At 37.4% G+C, this 20,298-nt stretch overlaps 1 non-coding gene across 1 annotated transcript; it reads right to left on the reverse strand.

Moving 5' to 3' along the window:
- Positions 1-13,081: 13,081 nt before the first annotated feature.
- On the reverse strand, positions 13,082-13,153 carry TRNAC-ACA. The gene has a single exon. It is a non-coding gene; the product is annotated as a tRNA-Cys (tRNA).
- Positions 13,154-20,298: the final 7,145 nt, after the last annotated feature.

Raw genomic sequence — 20,298 nt, forward strand, 5'->3', positions numbered from 1 at the left:
GGAAGCATTTTCTTTCTTGCTTTATATGTTTATATGTTGCTTTTAACATCAAATATGGATTTATTTCATAATAAAAATCTCCTATGAGATTTAAAAAGGTGAACAGCAATAGCTGTGCATGTCCTGTTCTCATTAGAATTCCTAGGAGAAAAGGAAGTCCCATCTGAATCTAACCAGCTCTAGAACATCATCCCCTGGGGAAAATGAGACAAGGCATTTACCCACCTTCACAAAGAACTCAGGGAAATGCTGTGCCTACCAGACAGCTTATTCCTAGCCCATGGTTTTAGCTTTGTGTTGTGTGTGTGTGCTTAGTTGCTCAGTTGTGTCCAACTATTTGCAACTCCAGGGACTGCAGCCCGCCAGGCTCCTCTGTCCATGGGGATTCTCCAGGCAAGAATACTGAAGGGGATTGCCATGCCCTCCTCTGTGGGATCTTCCCAACCCAGGGATTGAACCCAGGTCTCCTGCATTGCAGGTGGATTCTTTACAGTTTGAATGTATTAAGTACTTACTACATATATTTTTAACCTCTGTAGACATCTTGAGAATTATCTCCTTTTTTAAATTATATCTCTTGGATACTCTTGGAAAACTGAATTAAAAATAAAGTTATATTTCTAATGTTTGGGGATAAATATTGGGATCTTGGAAAAATATTCAGCTTTCTTTGAGTTAAATAAAATATCTGAGGTGTTTTGTTTTTCTTTTTTTGCTGCTGCTGCTGCTGCTGCTGCTGCTGCGTCACTTCAGTCGTGTCCAACTCTGTGCGACCCCATAGGTGTTTTGTTTTTCTTTTTTTAGGGCTGGATAATTGTCTTTTCAATTTTGCTTCATCTGGATTATAAAAATATAAACCCATATAAACCTGTTAAATTTGAAATTAAATATTAATGGCTTAAACAACAGTAATGGCAAACTCTGACAAGAAAACACCCTTTGTGATTGTAGATTAGAATGCCCTAACTTGACTAAGTTGACTAAGTTATAATCTCCCATCCCTATGGCTATAATTGGCATAGAGAAACATTAAAGGGTCTTTTAGTAATTGCTGTTAAATTACTGAATCACAGGTTTTCTCAGCTTGATAATTAAAAGTATTGCAAATGCCAAACTTAGTTTTGTAGATACTAAGTATTAAACCAGTTGATGCTAACTAGACCTTGCTTAGCTATTTTTAAAATTTTTTCCACTTAGTCATTTTAGTTATGACTGTGAGGTGTAATTTATCAAAAGCACAATGAGAGGTTATCAAACTCTCATTTCAGTAAAAGAAAGAGGAACATTACCCTCAAGAGATAAATCTTTCATTAAACTTTACAAAGACCTTAAGCAGTCTCTACCCCATTTATCATTTCTAGTCTTTTAGAATGCACCAGCTGCCTGTGTTTAGAAAGCAGCACAAGGCAGACAGCCAACATCAGGGTTGATGGCTGGTGGAATGGATGAAACTTCTGTTCCATTTTTTTTTTTTTCATATGTTCATTCACCTTAGAAAATCATTTTAAAATCAGCAGTGTTGGGGCCTAAATTTTGGTGATGTACTAAACTATTAAATAAATGTTAAGATTTTGGGAACTATGACAAAAATTACTTTATCATGAAAGAAATATGTTCAAGAGAGGGAAAAATTCCACAATTTCTTTTACATGCTCATAAAAAGAAAAACTTGTTTGATGTTAGCATTCTTATAGCATGTGTCAATTTGGTATTTTTCTTTACTCTAAATATATGAGTACAGTCTTATGTTTATAGTCACTCTAAGTTATTGTCTTAAAGAGCACGTGTGTGCTTTTTATATTCTTCCCTCCCCTGTAGAATGTAAGCTCCTTGAAAGCAGGGACTTTGGCCCATCCAGTTCACCTCTGTATTCTGAGCACCTCTAAGAATGACTGACACATCAAACACATCAAGGAGAATTTTCAGTATATGAATTGAATGAATCAATGGAGGAATGAAAGAAGGAATGTGAAAGTGAAAGTCACTCGGTCCTATCTGACTCTTTGCGAACCCATGGACTGTAGTCCATGGAATTCTCCAGGCGAGAATACTGAAGTGGATGGCTATTCCCTTCTCCAGGGGATCTTCCCAACCCAGGGATGAAATCCGGATATCCCGCACTGCAGGCAGATTCTTCACTGGCTGAGCCACCAGGGAAGCTACAGTAGTTGTAAAGACCATTAATCTCACGAGCAGAAATCATCCAGATTTGAAGGTTTTGTTATTTTATATGCAAGGGTAATAAAAAATACCCTTTAAAGAGCAATTGAATATCAAAGTACAACTTAAGTAGCATTTGTTATGTTGTTGTTGTTGTTGTTCAGTTGCTAAGTCATGCCCAACTCTTCGCAATCCCATGGACTGCAGCATGACAGCCTTCCCTGTCCCCCACCATCTGCCAGAGCTTGCACAAATTTACATCCATTGAGTCAGTTTTGCCATCCAATCATCTCATCCTCTGTTGTCTCCTTCTCCTCCTGCCCTCAACCTTTCCCAGCATCAGGATCTTTTCCAGTGAGTTGGCTCTTCTCATCAGGTGGACAAAGTATTGGAGCTTCAGCCTCAGCATCAGTCCTTCCAATGAATATTCAAGATTGATTTCCTTTAGCATTCATTTATGTTATTTTATTCCCTGAGATTACTTATTGACATTTTAAGTTCAATTTTTGCTGTCTATTCTTATTCAACAAGTTTATTTAACATCCACTCTGTATTTAGTAACTGCATTAGCCACTGGAATTCAAGACTAAAATAATATAAAGTCTTTGGTCTTGCAGAATTCATAATTTTATGGGGGAAGTGGAAAAGTAAATAAATAGAAGGTCACAATGAATGTGCTAAAATGCTCTGATAATAGCAAGTAAAGTGTTATAGGACAACAGATGAGAGACATGAGTGAGTGAGGATATTGGGCTGGCCTCTTAGAAGACGTGGCACTTCTGATGAATCAGGAGGACAACTGGGATGATTCAGATGAGTTCAAAATAGAAAAAAAACATCTATTCAAAACCATTATTCACAAAATTCAGGTAGTAAATGAGAGATGAATGTGAGCTGGGAATAGCTAGAGGTGAGGAGACACATGTAATCTAGAGTATGGAGGGTTTTACATGCCTCCGGTAGATATTTGCACTTTTCACTGAGAATTACAGTAAGTCACTGAAGGATTTTAAACAGAGAGTGACGTTTACTTTTTGTTTGCTTATTCATCCAAAAAATAGTTATTAAGCATGTGCTTTACACAAGTCACTGTGAAAGGTGCTGGGTATATACTGATAAATAATACATAGTCCTGACTTTTGAGAGACATAAGAGAGAGAGAGAGTGTTAGTCGCTAAGTCACGTCCGACTCTGCAACCCTGTGGACTGTAGCCCACCAGGCTGCTCTGTCCAGGGGGATTCTCCAGGCAAGAATACTGGAATTGGTTGCCATGCCCTCCTCCAGGGGATCTTCCTGACCCAGGGATTGAACTCAGGTCTCCCACTTCGCAGGTGGATTCTTTACTGTTTGAGCCACCTAGAGAGACTTATAGACTTGTAAAAATTTAAAGTGCACTGTTAGTTGAATGTGAGTGTAGATGAAACAGAGTTGAGACACAAAAAATGTGTAGTCCAAAGGGTATTTGCATTTTAGAAATATCACCCGGAGAACAAAGTGGAGAATTATTTGAAAACCCATGCTGTTCTAGAGATCTAGGCTTGAACTAAGGGAAAGAGAGTCAGGATGGAAAGAAAAGACTCCTAAGACTAGACTAGAACCATTTTTATGTAGACTGACCAACTTCTCAGGTTAGTCCTGGGAGGTTCTGGGGTTTAAGGAAAGCCCTCATGTCTCAAAAAACCCTTAGTCAAGATGATTAATCAGTATGGTTGATTATTTTAGCTGAATACTGGCAATGAAGAATGTTTTTCTGTTTAGTATATGCCTTGAAATATTAATAACCTTTGATGTGCTGATGACACCACCCTTATGGCAGAAAGCAAGGAGGAACTAAAGAGCCTCTTGATGAAGGTGAAAGAGGAGAGTGAAAAGTTGGCTTAAAACTCAACATTCAGAAAACAAAGATCATGGCATTCAGTCCCATCACTTCATGGCAAATAGATTGGGAAACAATGGAAACAGTCTTGGGCTCCAAAATCACTGCAGATGGTGACTGCAGCCATGAAATTAAAAGACACTTGCTTCTTGGAAGAAAAGCTATGACAAACCTAGATGGTGTATTAAAAAGCAGAGACATTACTTTGTTGACAAAAGTCCATATAGTCAAAGCTATGGTTTTCCCGGTAGTCATGTATGCATATGTGATTTGGACCATAAAGAAGGCTGAGCAGCAAAGGATTAATGCTCTTGAATTTTGGTGTTAGAGAAGACTCTTGAGAGTCCCTTGGACTGCAAGGAGATCAAACCAGTCAATCCTAAAGGAAATCAACCCAGAGTATTCATTCGAAGTACTGATGCTGAAGTTGAAACTCCAATACTTTGGCCACCTGATGCGAAGAGTTGATTCATTAGAAAAGACACTGACGCTGGGAAAGATTGAAGGCAGGAGGAGAAGGGGAAGACAGAGGATGAGATGGTTGGATGGTATCACTGACTCGATGGACATGAATTTAAGCAAGCTCTAGGAGTTGGTGATGGACAGGGAGGCCTGGCATACTGCAGTCCATGGGGTTGCAAAGAGTCAGACATGACTGAGCAAATGAACAGCAACAACAGCATATGCCTTGAGAGGTTGGATAGTGGTGGTATTCCAGTAAATAGAATATACAGAAATGTTAGAAAACTTGTGGAAGAAGCAGGTAGGAGGTAAGGATATGATAACTTTAAGAAGAGTGGGTACATGCTCAGTCATATCTGACTTCTTGTGACCGCATGAACTATAGCCCACCACTCTGGAATTTTTTAGGCAAGAATACTGGAGCAGGTTGCCAATTCCTACTCCAGGGATGATACATTTAGGTAAATGTGAATTAGAGGGACCTTTGAGATACTGAGCTACAGGTGACCAAAAGAGAGTTTGACATGAGCCCTAAGCTTAGCTAAGTCATCTGATTGAATGGCAGTCTAGAAATCACCAATAAGAAAATGACTGTAGAAGCCATAGGGATAGATGAGATCAACTGAAATGAATACATAGAGAAATGCGCTTATGCAGAACCCTGAGGAATAGCAACAAACAGATCTATCTTTTCTTTCATGATGTGACTACAAATTGAGAGATTGTATATTTAAGATATATGGTTTCTCTGTAAGTTGTAATAGTAAGTATAAACCAACATTTTTTAAATCAGGATTTGCATTGTTTTCCATAATTTCCATAATTAATATTCTGATACTTGGTATTAAAATAAGTCTTATAATAATCATAACCCACTTAGTGATTGGCATCTTCATAAAATATATAATGAGTCTAACCCTTCCATTTCCATTGTCTATGATTACAATAGGTTTGTCACAAAATCTCTACTAAAACTAAAAGAGTTATAATTTAAAAAGACTGCCTATGACTAGGTTAGATTTTGATTAAAAACATAGGTGAAGATGTCAGTATGTTGAATTATAAATTACTGCACCCTAATTCACTGTCCATCTAGCCTAAACAGCTTAAATAATAGTCCAGTTTAAAAATAATTATCATGATATGGGAATCACAGGTTAGTAAAACGTCTCCCTCCAATTCGGGAAAAAAATCATAGAATTCCAAAATTTTCTTTTAAAAAGTAAACAAATTAAACCAACGACAATTTAGAAAAGGCTATTTGCCACTCTCTCCATAATTTTCTGAAGTAACACATGGGATAATCCTAAAATTACAATGGACAAAACCACAGAATGAAGGTAAGTATTTTCAACTGCCTATACAAAGCATGGGCTTTCCTGATAGCTCAGTTGATAAAGAATCCACCTGCAATGCAGGAGATCCCAGTTCTATTCGTGGGTTAGGAAGATCTTCTGGAAAAGGGATAGGCTACCACTCCAGTGTTCTTGGGCTTCCCTTACGACTCAGCTGTTAAAATATCTGCCTGCAATTTGGGAGACCTGGGTTCGATCCCTGGGTTGGGAAGATCCCCTGGAGAAGGGAAGGACTACCCACTCCAGTATTCTGGGCTGGACAATTCCATGGACTATAAAGTCCATGGTGTCTCAAAGAGTTGGACACAACTGAGTTACTTTCAGTTTCATACAAAGCATTCTGAAATAGTGTGAACTTATTATTCTTAAATTACTGGTGACTATTTAAAAGTGTTTCATTGACCAGAGGGCAAAAGCTCCCAGAACAAAGCTTGGAATTTACTGAGTTAAGAAGCTATGGGAAAAAAGAAGAAGAAGAAGTTATTAGAGGAAAAATAATTCTAATGTAAAATGGAATTTTGCTGTAGCAATGACTTCATAGCTTTATGAACTGACTTGCCACAGAAGGCACTTGGGCAAATATTTAGGAAAATTTTATAATTGAGTTAAAGTGGGAACTATGCAGGTTCAGTTTTTTCTACTTTAAATACTCTATCTTGTTCCCTGATTTTCCACTTCAGGAATTTACATCATTACATGTCTGTGGGCTTTTTAACACAACTTCCTCCATTCCTGCCCTATTCAATCATATTTGTATCTGAAACTAAAGTACCTACTCAGGACTTTTGTATTCTAGAGCCAAGGATTTGTCCCATGTTCCAGTATTTCTTTTTTCAAATGTTTTCCATCCCCCATTCTCTCAGATATTTTCTAAATAAAGTGAAGTCTACAAAAGGTATGTGATCTTTGTACAGTACTCTTTTTTGTCCTGTAAATAAACAGTAAGCCTGAAATCTGTAAGATTTTTTACATCATCAAACTTTTAAAACTTGTGAATGCAGTAAAAGTTTGTATATAAATCTAATTTTATAAGACTTAAGCTCAGTGATCTTCCTCTCCTAACCTTACTCTTGGTCTTCCCCCCAAGGTAACCAATATTAGCAAATTCACCTGTGTAGTTTTATATATATTCATGTATATATATGAATATATATATATATCCTGTTCTTTTTTATGGTTGCAAAATATTCCACCAGTATTTACTCAGTTATTTTCCTGTTGATTGGCATTTAGATTGGCTCAAGATTTTTTGCTACATATGAAAATTCTATAATAAGCTTCCTTATGTATACACTTATATGCAGGTCTTTATATCACATTACTTTTATTTTTGAAAGAGAGATTCTAAGTTTGAGAGTCTCTATATTTTAACTTTAATAAATTTCCCCAGATAAGTTTTCCATAAGATTGTATCGATGAATGATCTCATAAGCAGTGTATAAATAAAGTGACCATTCCTCCTGAGAAGGAGTTTAATCTTAAGAAAAGCTACACCTCATTAGAACTGATTCATGTTGATATATGGCAAAACCAATACAATATTGTAAAGTTAAAAAATAAAAGAAAAAAAGAAAAAAAGAGAAAAGCTACAAAAACATTTTTCTTAACATTTGGAAACTCATAGTGAGGCTGATTACTACCTACTATCACCACTACCATTGTTTAGTAATACAACCAGTACTCCTAAAACTACTACTATTAATAATATATTCATGTAAAAGCAGGGGCTCTCATTTGACATACAGAAAATACCTTTCTTATAATCCCTTTACAAGTAGTGTTTTATCTATTCTTCATAGTCATTGGATGAGCTTAGCATTAACATCTTTATTAAGTAGGTGAAGAGTTTGAACCTCAGAATGGTTGAACAATACATGTAAGATTGTACAGTCTGAAACAGCCACCTCTGAGATTTGAATCAGTTTTTTTGTCTAATCGAAATCAAAGACAGTACACTGAGCTCTTTACAACAATGACATCAAATTGCTTACTCCATCCCAATACACAAACACACCTAGAACGAAATGACCTAAAGAAGTCTAGTGTCTTCTGTTCTCTATTAAAAATCATGTATGAGTAGATAACAAAATCCAATTCACTTGTTCTATTTTATTCTCAGATTTGCTGCCTCTCTTTCTTTATACCACCACCATCATCATCTGATGCTCTAAATCTAGTGTTCTTTGAGTAATTCTTCCCATGTAAAAATAAGAAACAAACAAATCTCTTCTGCAGATGACATGTACCTTCTCACATATAACTATGTGATATTTACAAGTTATTGCATCTCAGGAATTGATACTAGCCCCTGAGTGTTGACAGACCTACGGTAACACATCTAGCATAGAAGCTTGCTTTTAATAAAACCTATATTAATACATTACTTGCTGAACCAATCAAGTTTTTGATGCAGAACCACAATTTTTTCACACTTAGTTCTTTTTTTTGTGGGGGGCTGTATGGCTTGCATGATCTTATTTCCCCAGCCAGGGATCAAACCCATGCCCCCTGCAGTGGAAGTATGATGCCTTAACCGCTGGATCACCAGGGAAATCCCAGAACCAAATTATTTGATGAATCTCCTTAGTTGATCTACAGCATGTAGAATCATGGTGGAACCAAATAATCAACAGTGTTGGTTATGTTGGGTTTGATGAAATAGTAGAGAAAATGAGCTATGTTATATAATTTTCAAGGTGAAGTAACATAGAAACAGAGATTGAAGTATGTCTGAAAGAGAAAAAACAAATATTGTATATTAACACATATATGTGGACTCTATAAAAATGGTACGATGAACCTATCCTATTTTCAGGGGAGGAATAAAGACACAGACATAGAGAATGGGCGTGTGGACATGGTGGGGAGGGGAGAATGAATTAGGAGACTGGGACTGACATAAATACATACCATGTATAAGACAGATGGCCAGTGGCAACCTGTAATATAGCACAGGGAGCTCAGCTCAGGGTTCTGTGGTGATCTAAAGTAGTGGGTTTGGGGGATGGAGGTGGGAGAGAGAACCAAGAGGAAGGGGGTGTATGTATACATATAACTGAATCGCTTTGTTTTACAGAAAGAACTGCTGCTGCTGCTGCTGCTAAGTCACTTCAGTCGTGTCCGACTCTGTGCGACCCCATAGACGGCAGTCCACCAGGCTCCCCCATCCCTGGGATTCTCCAGGCAAGAACACTGGAGTGGGTTGCCATTGCCTTCTCCAATGCATGAAAGTGAAAAGTGAAAGTGAAGTCACTCAGTCGTGTCCGACTCTAGCGACCCCATGGACTGCAGCCCACCAGGCTCCTCTGTCCATGGGATTCACCAGGCAAGAGTAATGGAGTGGGGTGCCATTGCCTTCTCACAGAAAGAACTAACACATTGTAAAATAACTATACCTCAATAAATTTAAAAAAATAATGTATTCCTAAATCTGAGAAATGTCTGAGGGATGTAACCAAAAACACGGGGGAGGAAGACAGATAGCTCCCTACTGCTGCTGCTGCTAAATCACTTCAGTCATGTCCAATTCTGTGCGACCCCATAAATGGCAACCCACTAGGCTCCTCTGTCTCTAGGATTCTCCAGGCAAGACTGGAGTGGGTTGCCATTTCCTTCTCCTTCACTTTCACTTTTCACTTTCACTTTCATGCACTGGAGAAGGAAATGGCAACCCACTCCAGTGTTCTTGCCTGGAGAATCCCAGGGACAGAGGAGCCTGGTGAGCTGCTGTCTCGGGTCACACAGAGTCAGACACTACTGAATCGACTTAGCAGCAGCAGTAGCAATGCATGAAAGTGAAAAGTGAAAGTGAAGTCGCTCAGTCATGCCTGACTCTTAGCGAGCGACCCCATGGACTGCAGCCTACCAGGCTCCTCCGTCCATGGGCAGAGCCAAAAAATTACAGATCTGTTTCCAGATATGAACCAACTATGGCTCATTGCCAAGTACTATCATGGTTCAGACCTGTCAGTGTATTCTCGTGTTACACTCCAGGGAAATTTATCTGAATCTTATTGTGACCTCTTATTGGAGGCAGGATGGCAGGATATGGGCAGAGGCTCATAAATGATGAGTGTAACATAACCTATTCTAGCTACTATTCAACATAAAAGTCTCTAAGACATTAGTTTTTTTTTAATCTCTGCTTTTATTAAATTCCCATTATTACTAAATTTTGTGCCTCTATTTGATACATTTTATTCTTCCATATTGCATTTCAGGTGCAAAACATGCTATCCATCTTTATTATTCAAAATAAGATTGTGTTTAGCTCTCAAGTACCTCTGACCCTTTTCAGTGCAACATCCAATGTGAGCAGCGATTGTCCATGGATTTACACACTCCCCCATGCATACCTGCTGTAGGAATCTTGTACCCCAGAGACTAGTTTTAGGAGCAGATTGAATATCCTGACTTCTCCAGAATTCCTCACTCCTCTGTGTGCCCTGGATTAGAACATCTAAATATTTGGCCAATCCATTTTGCCTCTCACTGATCACGTTCCATCCCTATAGTCTTCTTGGAAAATCTTGCTTGAATGTCCTAGTTAAATATCTGTCATTGACATGTGATGTTGCAAAAGACTGAGTGCAAAGGGAATGTGAGAATACAGCCGAGTTCCATGAAGACAGATGTTAATGAGATTTACAAAGATGCAAACAAACAAAGCCACTGTATGTTTTGAAAAATATAGGTATTTTTACTAAAAATATTTATATTTACATGTAGTTAATTATTATTTTAAATGAATTATAAAAAAAGATCTGTCATTGTGTGAGTGATAACTAAGAGTAGCCCAACCCTACATAACTGAGAAAGAAACAAACAAAAGGCAACTTTCCCCAGCACCCAAGGGTTCCCACATTCACAAAGGCAGGAGAATCTGATTGCCTTTCCTATGAGTACAGAAAATAAAAAAGTTCACTTTTTTTTTCTGTTGCTAACTCTATTCCAGTAAAGAAGCAAACAAAAGAGTTATTTCTGCATTACACTGTTAACATGACTTCCTGCCATATAACCATGTGGTTTAATCTTTTCTTGTTTAGTGAACTATAGCTATCTAAAAGCAATAAGCATCAAATTCCAACATAGCAAACACTCATTGTTTGTGCAGTGATTCCCCCTTTGCCAATTTAGTCAGATATCATTCATGGATCATATCACTCTTTCCCGTAATTCTAATCAGAGCTTCAAAGTCCTTCTCAAGATAGCCCCTCAGGCTACTATAATCATTCAGCTGAAGTGACCCAGGAGATAGAACCCATTTTCCACACCTGGCTTTTTTGGAATCTTCTAGAGTGGCCAACACATTGCTTTCAACTTTATAGACACCCAGTCCTGTTTAATGAATTGCACCAAAGTGAAAAAAATAAAATAAACTCAATCAAATTGCGGAAACTACCATTTTAAAAGAAATGGAAGTTCAGTATTCACATATAACTACTTTTTCCAACTATTTTTTCTAATAAGATGCTTATGCAGCTTCAATATATATTCAACACTTGAAACCACACACTAAAATTTTGTTGAAAATGTCCCATATACCACTTGAACCAAGGAAAAGAGATCAAAGTCAGCTTTGTAAAGGATGTTACCCAGGGCAGAGTCAAAGGCTTAGAAGAATGAGAAAAGAATATTAGTCACACTGACTGTGCAGTACTTAATTTAATGTTCTATTCAGAACTTGGAAGAGACCAGACTTAACACAAATTGAAACTTAAGCTTAAACAAGCATGGAAGAGCAGCAACTTCATTTCTTTTCTTCAAAAAAAAGAAAGCTCAGTTCTCTTTCTCCAGTGGCTGCCAGTGCTGACTTCAGTAGCAAATCTCATCTTTGCGTGTGTGTGTGGGCTTGAGCATTTTGAATAAAGGTATAATACTCCCTCAGAAAATAAAATATTGTATCAGCACTGCAAATCCATTATAGAGGTCTCTATCTATGTTGAAGTACTTTACAGGTTTATTCTGTAGCATTGATATTTATGTTTTGTGTATCACTCTTCAACTTTGAGGGTTTTAAATTAAACTAGTGTTTATTTTTATATTTCCATTTTATTTTAAAATTTTTCTTATTTTTATTATTTTCTTATATTTATTATCTTTATTTTCCATTAATAGCTTCTGTTTATTTAGCATTTTATTTTGCCAGGCAATATATTGAAACATTTTAAATGGATTTTTTAAAATTTATTTATTAATTCCTTTAGTATATCGACAGATGTTCATGAGTGACAACTTTTTCAGACTCTTGGATACAGTTGCAATTAAGACAGGGTAAAGGACATACATAATCTTACGGAGTTAATATTCTAGTAGGGTAAAAACAACCATATGGTAGAGTACTATCTGATGGAGATAAGGGCTATGAAGGAAATAAAGGAAATAGTAGGAGTTTTAAAGGGTAGGTGGATGAGATAGAGCAGGTAGATGGGCAGGGTGGCCAGGAGAAGCCTCTCTGGGGAGGAGATATTTGATCTGGAATCTGAAGATTAGATAACAGCATGTGATGAACAGAGAGAGGGAAAGAATTTAGAGTGAACAGCAGCAGGAACTGAGTTTAGAGGTTGTGGGCAACACACATCAAACCAATATGATGAAGAACAGTAGAGGGTAGGGTGTGGAATTTAATGGAAGTTGCAGAATAAACAGAGGCAAGAAAATCTGGGCCCACACAGGTCATGGTTCAATGTTTTGATTTCAATTATTTTGTAATGGAGAGCCGTATAAAAAAGGAAGTTGCCTGAGGGAACAAGGGTGGAATAGAGAGAACAAATAAAGCTGCTACTGTAGTCAAGATGTAAAATGATTATTTGAACTAGGGTTAAGGACATAGGAATGGAGGCAGTGAAAAGTGCTTGAATATTTTGGTTTATTTTAAAGAGACCTAATAGTATTTGGGTGTTACAGTTTAAAATATATCAAAGAGTCAATAGAATTTGAATATGAGAAACAGAAAAATCAAAGTGATAACAAAAATTTTGGTTTAAGCATTTGGAGGAACAAAGGTTGCCTTTTACTGAGATGGGAAAGACATCAAAGAAGGTGAAGGTTTGGGGGCCAAAATCTAGAGTGTGTTTTTAGGTTATAAATTTATATAGTGAAAGTGAAGTCACTCAGTCATGTCCGACTCTTTGCGACCCCATGGATGTAGCCTACCACGCACCTCCGTCCATGGGATTTTCCAGGCAAGAGTACTGGCGTGGGTTGCCATATCCTTCTCCAGGGATCTTCCCAACCCAGGGATTGAACCTGGGTCTCCTGCATTGTAGGCAGACACTTTACCATCTGAGCCACCAGGGAAGTCATATATATATATATATATATATATATATATATAAAAAACATGCTCTTGTATATATAAATCTGGTCTGGGGTACAACTATACATGTAAGAGCATCAGTTTATTCACATCCTGTAAAATCATGGCACTAGATGAGATCACCCAGCAAGCAGAGGAAGAAAAGATAAGAGGTCAGATGACAGCTTGAGAGCTCTCCAGATATTAAATGTTGGGGAAATGAGAATATTCAGCAAAAGAAACAAAGAAGAATCAGCCAGATAAGAAGGGAATTGATCAAGAAAGGATGGAACCCAAATGCAAGTGAAGGAGAAAGTGATTCCTGTCAAAGGGCTAACAACAGAGTACCAAGTGAATGAAGTGACCATTAGTGCTCTACTTGCAGCATAAAAGATTAATTTCAGTTCGGTGGTGGATACAGATGCTTATCAGAGCGACCTCAAAGCAAACAGGAAAAATGGAGTGGAAACTGTAGGAGAGGGAAATGGCAACCCATTGCAGTATTCTTGCCTGGAGAATCCCATGGACAAAGGAGCCTGGTGGGCTGCAGTCCATGGGGTCACAAGAAGTCGGACATGATTGAATGACTAAAACGGTAGGAGCTGATAATTATTGTAATGATTTTTGCTGCAAATGAAAGCACTGAAGGGATGGTATAGCTGGAGGGAGAAATGAAGTCAAAGGACGGTCTTTGTTTTTACCATGTGAGTGATTACAGCACATTTCCGTGTTATTGAGAATTATTTTACAGACAGAACTGAGACTAGGAAAATTTTGCTATAAAGGGCCAGGCATTACATATTTTTAGCTTTATAGCCAGACATCTTTGTTGTAACTCTTCAACCCTGCTCTTAGAGTATAAGAGTACTGTAGATGAGCAAGGCTGTGTTCCCATAAGACTTTCTTTATAGATGTTAATCTTTGAATTTCATATAATTTTGTGTCATGAAATATTATTCTTTGATTTTTTTCAACCACTTAAAATTTTTAGAATCATTTTTGACTTAGGTGTCCAGCCAAGTTTGGCCCCACAGACCATAGTTTGCTGACTTCTACAGAACAAAATTTGAGGCTGAAAGAAAGAGGGAGGAAGATTTCAGGAGCCAGACCCTTTTGTGGCATGGCATAGAACAACCAGTAGATTGGTCTTAGTTGCTTCCATCTTACAAAGGAAAAAGAGAAGGCAAAGTATATGGATACAGATATAAGATACTAAGTTGGTAGTAGAAGAACATGGACATCTTACTCTGATCTTATATTTTTTTATGGAAAAGTTTAAGCAGTACCTTTAACTGGGAAAAACAAGTGAATGAAAGACAGGGAAAATCTGAAGAGTGAATAAAAGGTTTCAAAGGAGCCATGTAGAATGAGAAAGTGAATTGACTAGGGAAATATACTTAATGCTAAGAAAGCACTAAGAGCCCACTTGAGATTTCTGTCAAGGATTTAAATAAAAACTTCTCAGGTTGGCTGTACATTTTTCTTCAGGAGTATTCAGAAGCTTAGATATAGGCCTTGAGTAGTCAAAGGCTTAGATTTAGCCAGATTTGGTACCTTGCTAGGCAAGATGATGGAAGAAGAGAGACCAAGTGAGTTGAGAGTATTTGAAAGGGAATGATTACTGTGATTGACCATGTAATCGAGCTGGGTGAGAGCAAAAGTGAGGACATAATGGAGGTGATAAAAAGTGGACAAGTGAAAAGGTCAATAAATTGGAAGTCACAGTGAGAAGAAGAATTTATGGATATAGGATATGCTAGAGAATAAAATGGAAAGAGAGGAGGGAGGATTTGGAGAGGACAGTGTCTGAAATACAGATTAAGGAATGGATGTGCTGTGCTTAGGTGCTCAGTCATGTCCAACTCTTTGTAACCCTGTGGACTGTAGCCCACTAGGTTCCTCTGTCCATTCTCCAGGCAAAAATACAGGAGTGGGTTGCCATGCCCTCCTCCAGGGATGGATACATATTTTTAATTATAAGATCAAAGGTATAATCATAGATAGGTAGCAGAAGTGTGGAGGACAGGATTGTTGAAGCAGCTGAGGTCGAAGAAGAGCACTTTAGAGAGACATCTCATAGATGAAAATGTTGAGATCACTAAATTATACAAGAAGTAGAGGGTGGGGCATGGGAACAAGTATCAGTTCATCAAGGGCTAATTCTTAAATGATTTGTCCCTTGCCCAATTTAATACATGTAGTTAAATGACAAGAATCATACTGGAAATTCAAATTTCTAAAAATAACGCCTATCTCTTTAAGTATTATAATATGCCACTTTCCAGCCAAAGGATGCTCAAACCACCACACAATTGCACGCATCTCAGCACTCCAGTATTCTTGCCTGGAGAACCCCAGGGATGGAGGAGCCTGGTAGGCTGCTGTCTATGGGGCCGCACACGACTGAAGTGACTTAGCAGCACACGCTAGTAAAGTAATGCTCAAAATTCTCCAAGCCAGGCTTCAGCAATATGTGAACCGTGAACTTCCTGATGTTCAAGCTGGTTTTAGAAAAGGCAGAGGAACCAGAGATCAAATTGCCAACATCCGCTGGATCATCAAAAAAGCAAGAGAGTTCCAGAAAAACATCTATTTCTGCTTTATTGACTATGCCAAAGCCTTTGACTGTGTGGATCCCAATAAACTGTGGAAAATTCTGAAAGAGATGGGGATACCAGACCACCTGACCTGCCTCTTGAGAAACCTATATGCAGGTCAGGAAGCAACCGTTAGAACTGGACATGGAACAACAGACTGGTTCCAAATAGGAAAAGGAGTACGTCAAGGCTGTATATTGTCACCCTGCTTATTTAACTTCTATGCAGAGTACATCATGAGAAATGCTGGACTGGAAGAAGCACAAGCTGGAATCAAGATTGCCGGGAGAAATATCAATCACCTCAGATATGCAGATGACACCACCCTTATGGCAGAAAGTGAAGAGGAACTAAAGAGCCTCTTGATGAAAGTGAAAGAGGAGAATGAAAAAGTTGGCCTAAAGCTCAACATTCAGGAAACTAAGATCATGGCATCTGTCCCCATCACTTCATGGGAATTAGACGGGGAAACAGTGGAAACAATGTCAGACTTTATTTTTCTGGGGCTCCAAAATCACTGCAGATGGTGATTGCAGCCATGAAATTAAGAGACGCTTACTCCTTGGAAGGAAAGTTATGACCAACCTAGATAGCATATTCAAAAGCAGAGACATTACTTTGCCAACAAAGGTCCATCTAGTCAAGGCTATGGTTTTTCCAGTGGTCATGTATGGATGTGAGAGTTGGACTGTGAAGAAGGCTGAGCGCTGAAGAATTGATGCTTTTGAACTGTGGTGTTGGAGAAGACTCTTGAGAGTCCCTTGGACTGCAAGGAGATCCAACCAGTCCATTCTAAAAGAGATCAGTCCTGGGTGTTCATTGGAGGGACGGATGCTAAAGCTGAAACTCCAATACTTTGGCCACCTCATGTGAAGAGTTGACTCATTGGAAAAGAGCTGATGCTGCGAGGGATTGGGGGCAGGAGAAGGGGACAACAGAGGATGAGATGGATGGCATCAATGACTCAATGGACATGAGTTTGAGTGAGCTCCAGGAGTTGGTGATGGACGGGGATGCCTGGCATGCTGCGATTCATGGGGTCGCAAAGACTCGGATACGACTGAGCAACTGAACTGAACTGAACTTCCAGCAGGCTGTGTCCGAATGATGTAATTTACAGTGAAAGGCAGGCTATATCTATTTAGGAACAAACACCTGAATATTCTCATTTAGTCTATTTCATGTGCATACTCCTTCCTCCTTAAGAAGGCATCCTCCTTCCTGACCATATTTGTTCTAGAGATCCTGTTTTATCTTTTTGGAACCTTGCTGCTGCTGCTGCTGCTGCTGCTGCTAAATCGCTTCAGTCATGTCTGACTCTGTGTGACCCCATAGACGGCAGCCCACTAGGCGCCCCCGTCGGTGGGATTCTTTAGGCAAGAACACTGGAGTAGGTTGTCATTTCCTTCTCCAATGCATGAAAGTGAAAAGTGAAGTCGCTCAGTCGTGTCCAACTCTTAGCGACGCCATGGACTGCAGCCTACCAGGCTCCTCTGTCCATGGGATTTTCCAGGCAAGAGTACTCGAGTGGGTTGCCATTGCCTTCTCCTTGGAATCTTGAAACTGCCTAAAAATCTCCTCCTGCACCTCTTTATAAAAATCCAAATCCCTTTCACCCCCTCCTCCTTCCTCTTTGTCCTGCTTAATTCTGTTGCATCAAAAATCCAAGAATATTTTAGTTGTTTCCAAACATCTCTTACATGTTGCTCCTGTCTTTTCAACTATCTTGTAAGTTCTATGAGGGAAAGAATGTATTTTTTTGCTTCCATGTCCCCTTAATAGGCTCTAACCACATAGTCAGAAGTAGAATTTTTGATTTATTAAATTTGTCATCAAGCAGTATCAGAGAAAAAGTTTTTCAATTATCACTTAAATTTACTAAACTATAACTGACACCTAAAAATCTATTAAATCAATAAATAATAAATTTCAGGAATCACATAAAACTCAGACATTATTAAAAAGGCTTCATAGTGGATTTTGGTATTTGGTAAAAATGAACTTAATTATAATTCTATGAATTCATTTTGGGTGCACAATTGCACTTGTAAAAAAATGTTCATCTTGCCTTTTTTATTATTTAAGAGGAAATCTTAAAGGCCAAAAAACTTGTGAAGTTCAATAATTAAAGTCAAGTAAATGTTCTATCATGTTATTAAGGTAATTGGAAATTGGAGGCAATTTTGTGAAATGGAACACTAGAGAAAAATTTTCAGAAGCAGAATGTGGAAATGAAGACAGAATGACAAACGACAAGAGCTCTTCCCAAATGACTTATTTCAAACAGTTTTTGAAAGACAGAAATTTGGATTGGTTCATACTTTATATCATCTCTGAAAAGTGCTGCAGGGGGTAGTTGAGTCAAGGGTAGTCAGGAAAAAACAAAGAAAATTTTGTCTTCAGGTCCAGTACATACTGGTGCTTGGCTCATGGTCTTTTCTTTAGAGAATGTGACAATAATGATGAAGTATTAAATGGGACTTTATTCCTTTCCTTCTATAGAGAAAGTCTCAAATCGTAGTTATGTGATTAATTGACTCTGTCATAACTTATATGGAATTATATTTCTTTTTCAGATTTTACTTTTTCCCTCCATTTAATAGTCTGATTTATTTTAATGGCTATAATGTATTCTGGCAAAATCCATTTAATTTTGCATTATCTGTATTGAATGCCTCTAATAAAAGTATTAATCAAAGAAGCATGGGAGAATATCCTGAAAGTGATAAATGAAGCTTTAGGGTTTGTTTTATGAAACAGTCCCATTTTAATAATTTTGCAAATTTATATGGTTTAGATAAGAAACCTGAGACAGTGGAATGTCCTTCAATAAAATCACACTGGCTAAAATTACTATGAGGGAAGAGACATATTTCTTTCTATTTTTTGTGTATATTTATTCTTCTTAGTGCTTATAGTAATTTAAATATTGGAGAAGGTGTTAGTTAATCTAGAAGTTTCTTAGAAACAGTAACTACTCAAAGGTAGTGAAATATTAAAGAACATATTTTTGTGTGAGAAGAATTTTATTTTTCATTGGCTTACAATTTATATTTCATATATACCTATTAAATCCTTTTGCTTAATTAATTTGTCAAAGAAAGTTTATGGAAATAGTAATAACAAAAATAGCAGCATATGTAGCACTTACTATGTGCCAGATCCTCTTTCAAGAGCTTTCTAGCTAAAAATGAATGCTCTCAAATAAAATGCCTTTCCTTGAAGCATGAAATGCTATAAATATAGTGAAAGGCAAAGGAAGAGTTCTTCTTTGATGCTTCCTACATCATTTAATATTGAGGTTCTTCCTTATAATGTCATCTACAACATCTAGCTCCATGAATTATAGTCATCACAATGAGACTTTATTGTCTCTGAATTTTTCATCTTCCCAGTGTAGTACTTTAAGAAATTTTACTGATAAAATCATTTATAGTAACCACAATCCTTTTGGGGGTATGTCAGCTTGGTAAATTAGACCAGGAATATTTTTTAAATATACGTTTTTAAATATATGAGTATTTTATTTCTGGATTCAGAAAAACTTTCTGTAGTTTGCATAGCTCATTCGTCCAATTAGTTCTAGAGCATCTTCTTCTATACCTTTCTGTTTGCAATTTATTTCTCATGTCTAGTATTTTTGGCCAGATTTGAAATAACATACCTTCAAACAACACTCAAATGAATGAATGTTGTGGTTATTCAGAGCATTTCAACTTCTCTGAATATGGACAACTCATTTTTTCCAAAGAAATAATTTGCTTTTTTGATTCCTTTCAACTGCTTTTACAGGATACTCAATAGTAGCCCTACAAGATATTGTAAAAATTAGTCAGTAAAGCATTTCCAAATGTCTTACTGGAAGCAGTCAAAATAGAAACTGACACTTCATCTTAATCCCTTTTTAATTTTGATAGTTACTGTTAGATAGACAGGATCAACAGCAGCTTAATAGGGATCAGGTGCAGAGTGCATCAACGTGTACTGGAATGCATGTTTATTCGAATTATTGTGCTTTTTTTTCCTAAAAAAAGAAAACTTAGTGAGTAAATGTTTTTATTCTTTCATGGGAAACAATGTAATTTTTATTATTATACGTGTATTTTGACAAATTTCCTGATAATCATGATCCAGCTTGGCATGAACATGTTGCTTCTCCAAAAATAAATGAAAAATCGTGTAACTACCCACTTTTTTTTTCTTTCATTTTTTGACAATATAAATGAAATGCAGTTTCATATAAAATATATGACAATTAAAAATAAAAATATGACAATATAAAATAAATGCAGTTCATTGTTTACAAAACTAATGATAAGACCTTGAGGTAGATTTAGATTTTTTTCCTAAGTTTTTTTTTTTTTTTTTCCCCACAATTTTAGTTTTTACTAGGGTAAAGTGTTGTGCTTCCTGGGTAACTCAGCTAGTAAAGAATGTGCTTGCAATGCACAAGACCCTGGTTTGATTTCTGGGTCTGGAAGTTCTCCTGGAGAAGGGACAGACTACCCACTACAGTATTCTTGGGCTTCCCTGGGGGCTCAGACGGTAAA

This window comes from Bison bison, unplaced genomic scaffold (genome assembly GCF_000754665.1).
Source record: "Bison bison bison isolate TAMUID 2011002044 unplaced genomic scaffold, Bison_UMD1.0 scf7180017864474, whole genome shotgun sequence".
Taxonomy (NCBI): domain Eukaryota; kingdom Metazoa; phylum Chordata; class Mammalia; order Artiodactyla; family Bovidae; genus Bison; species Bison bison.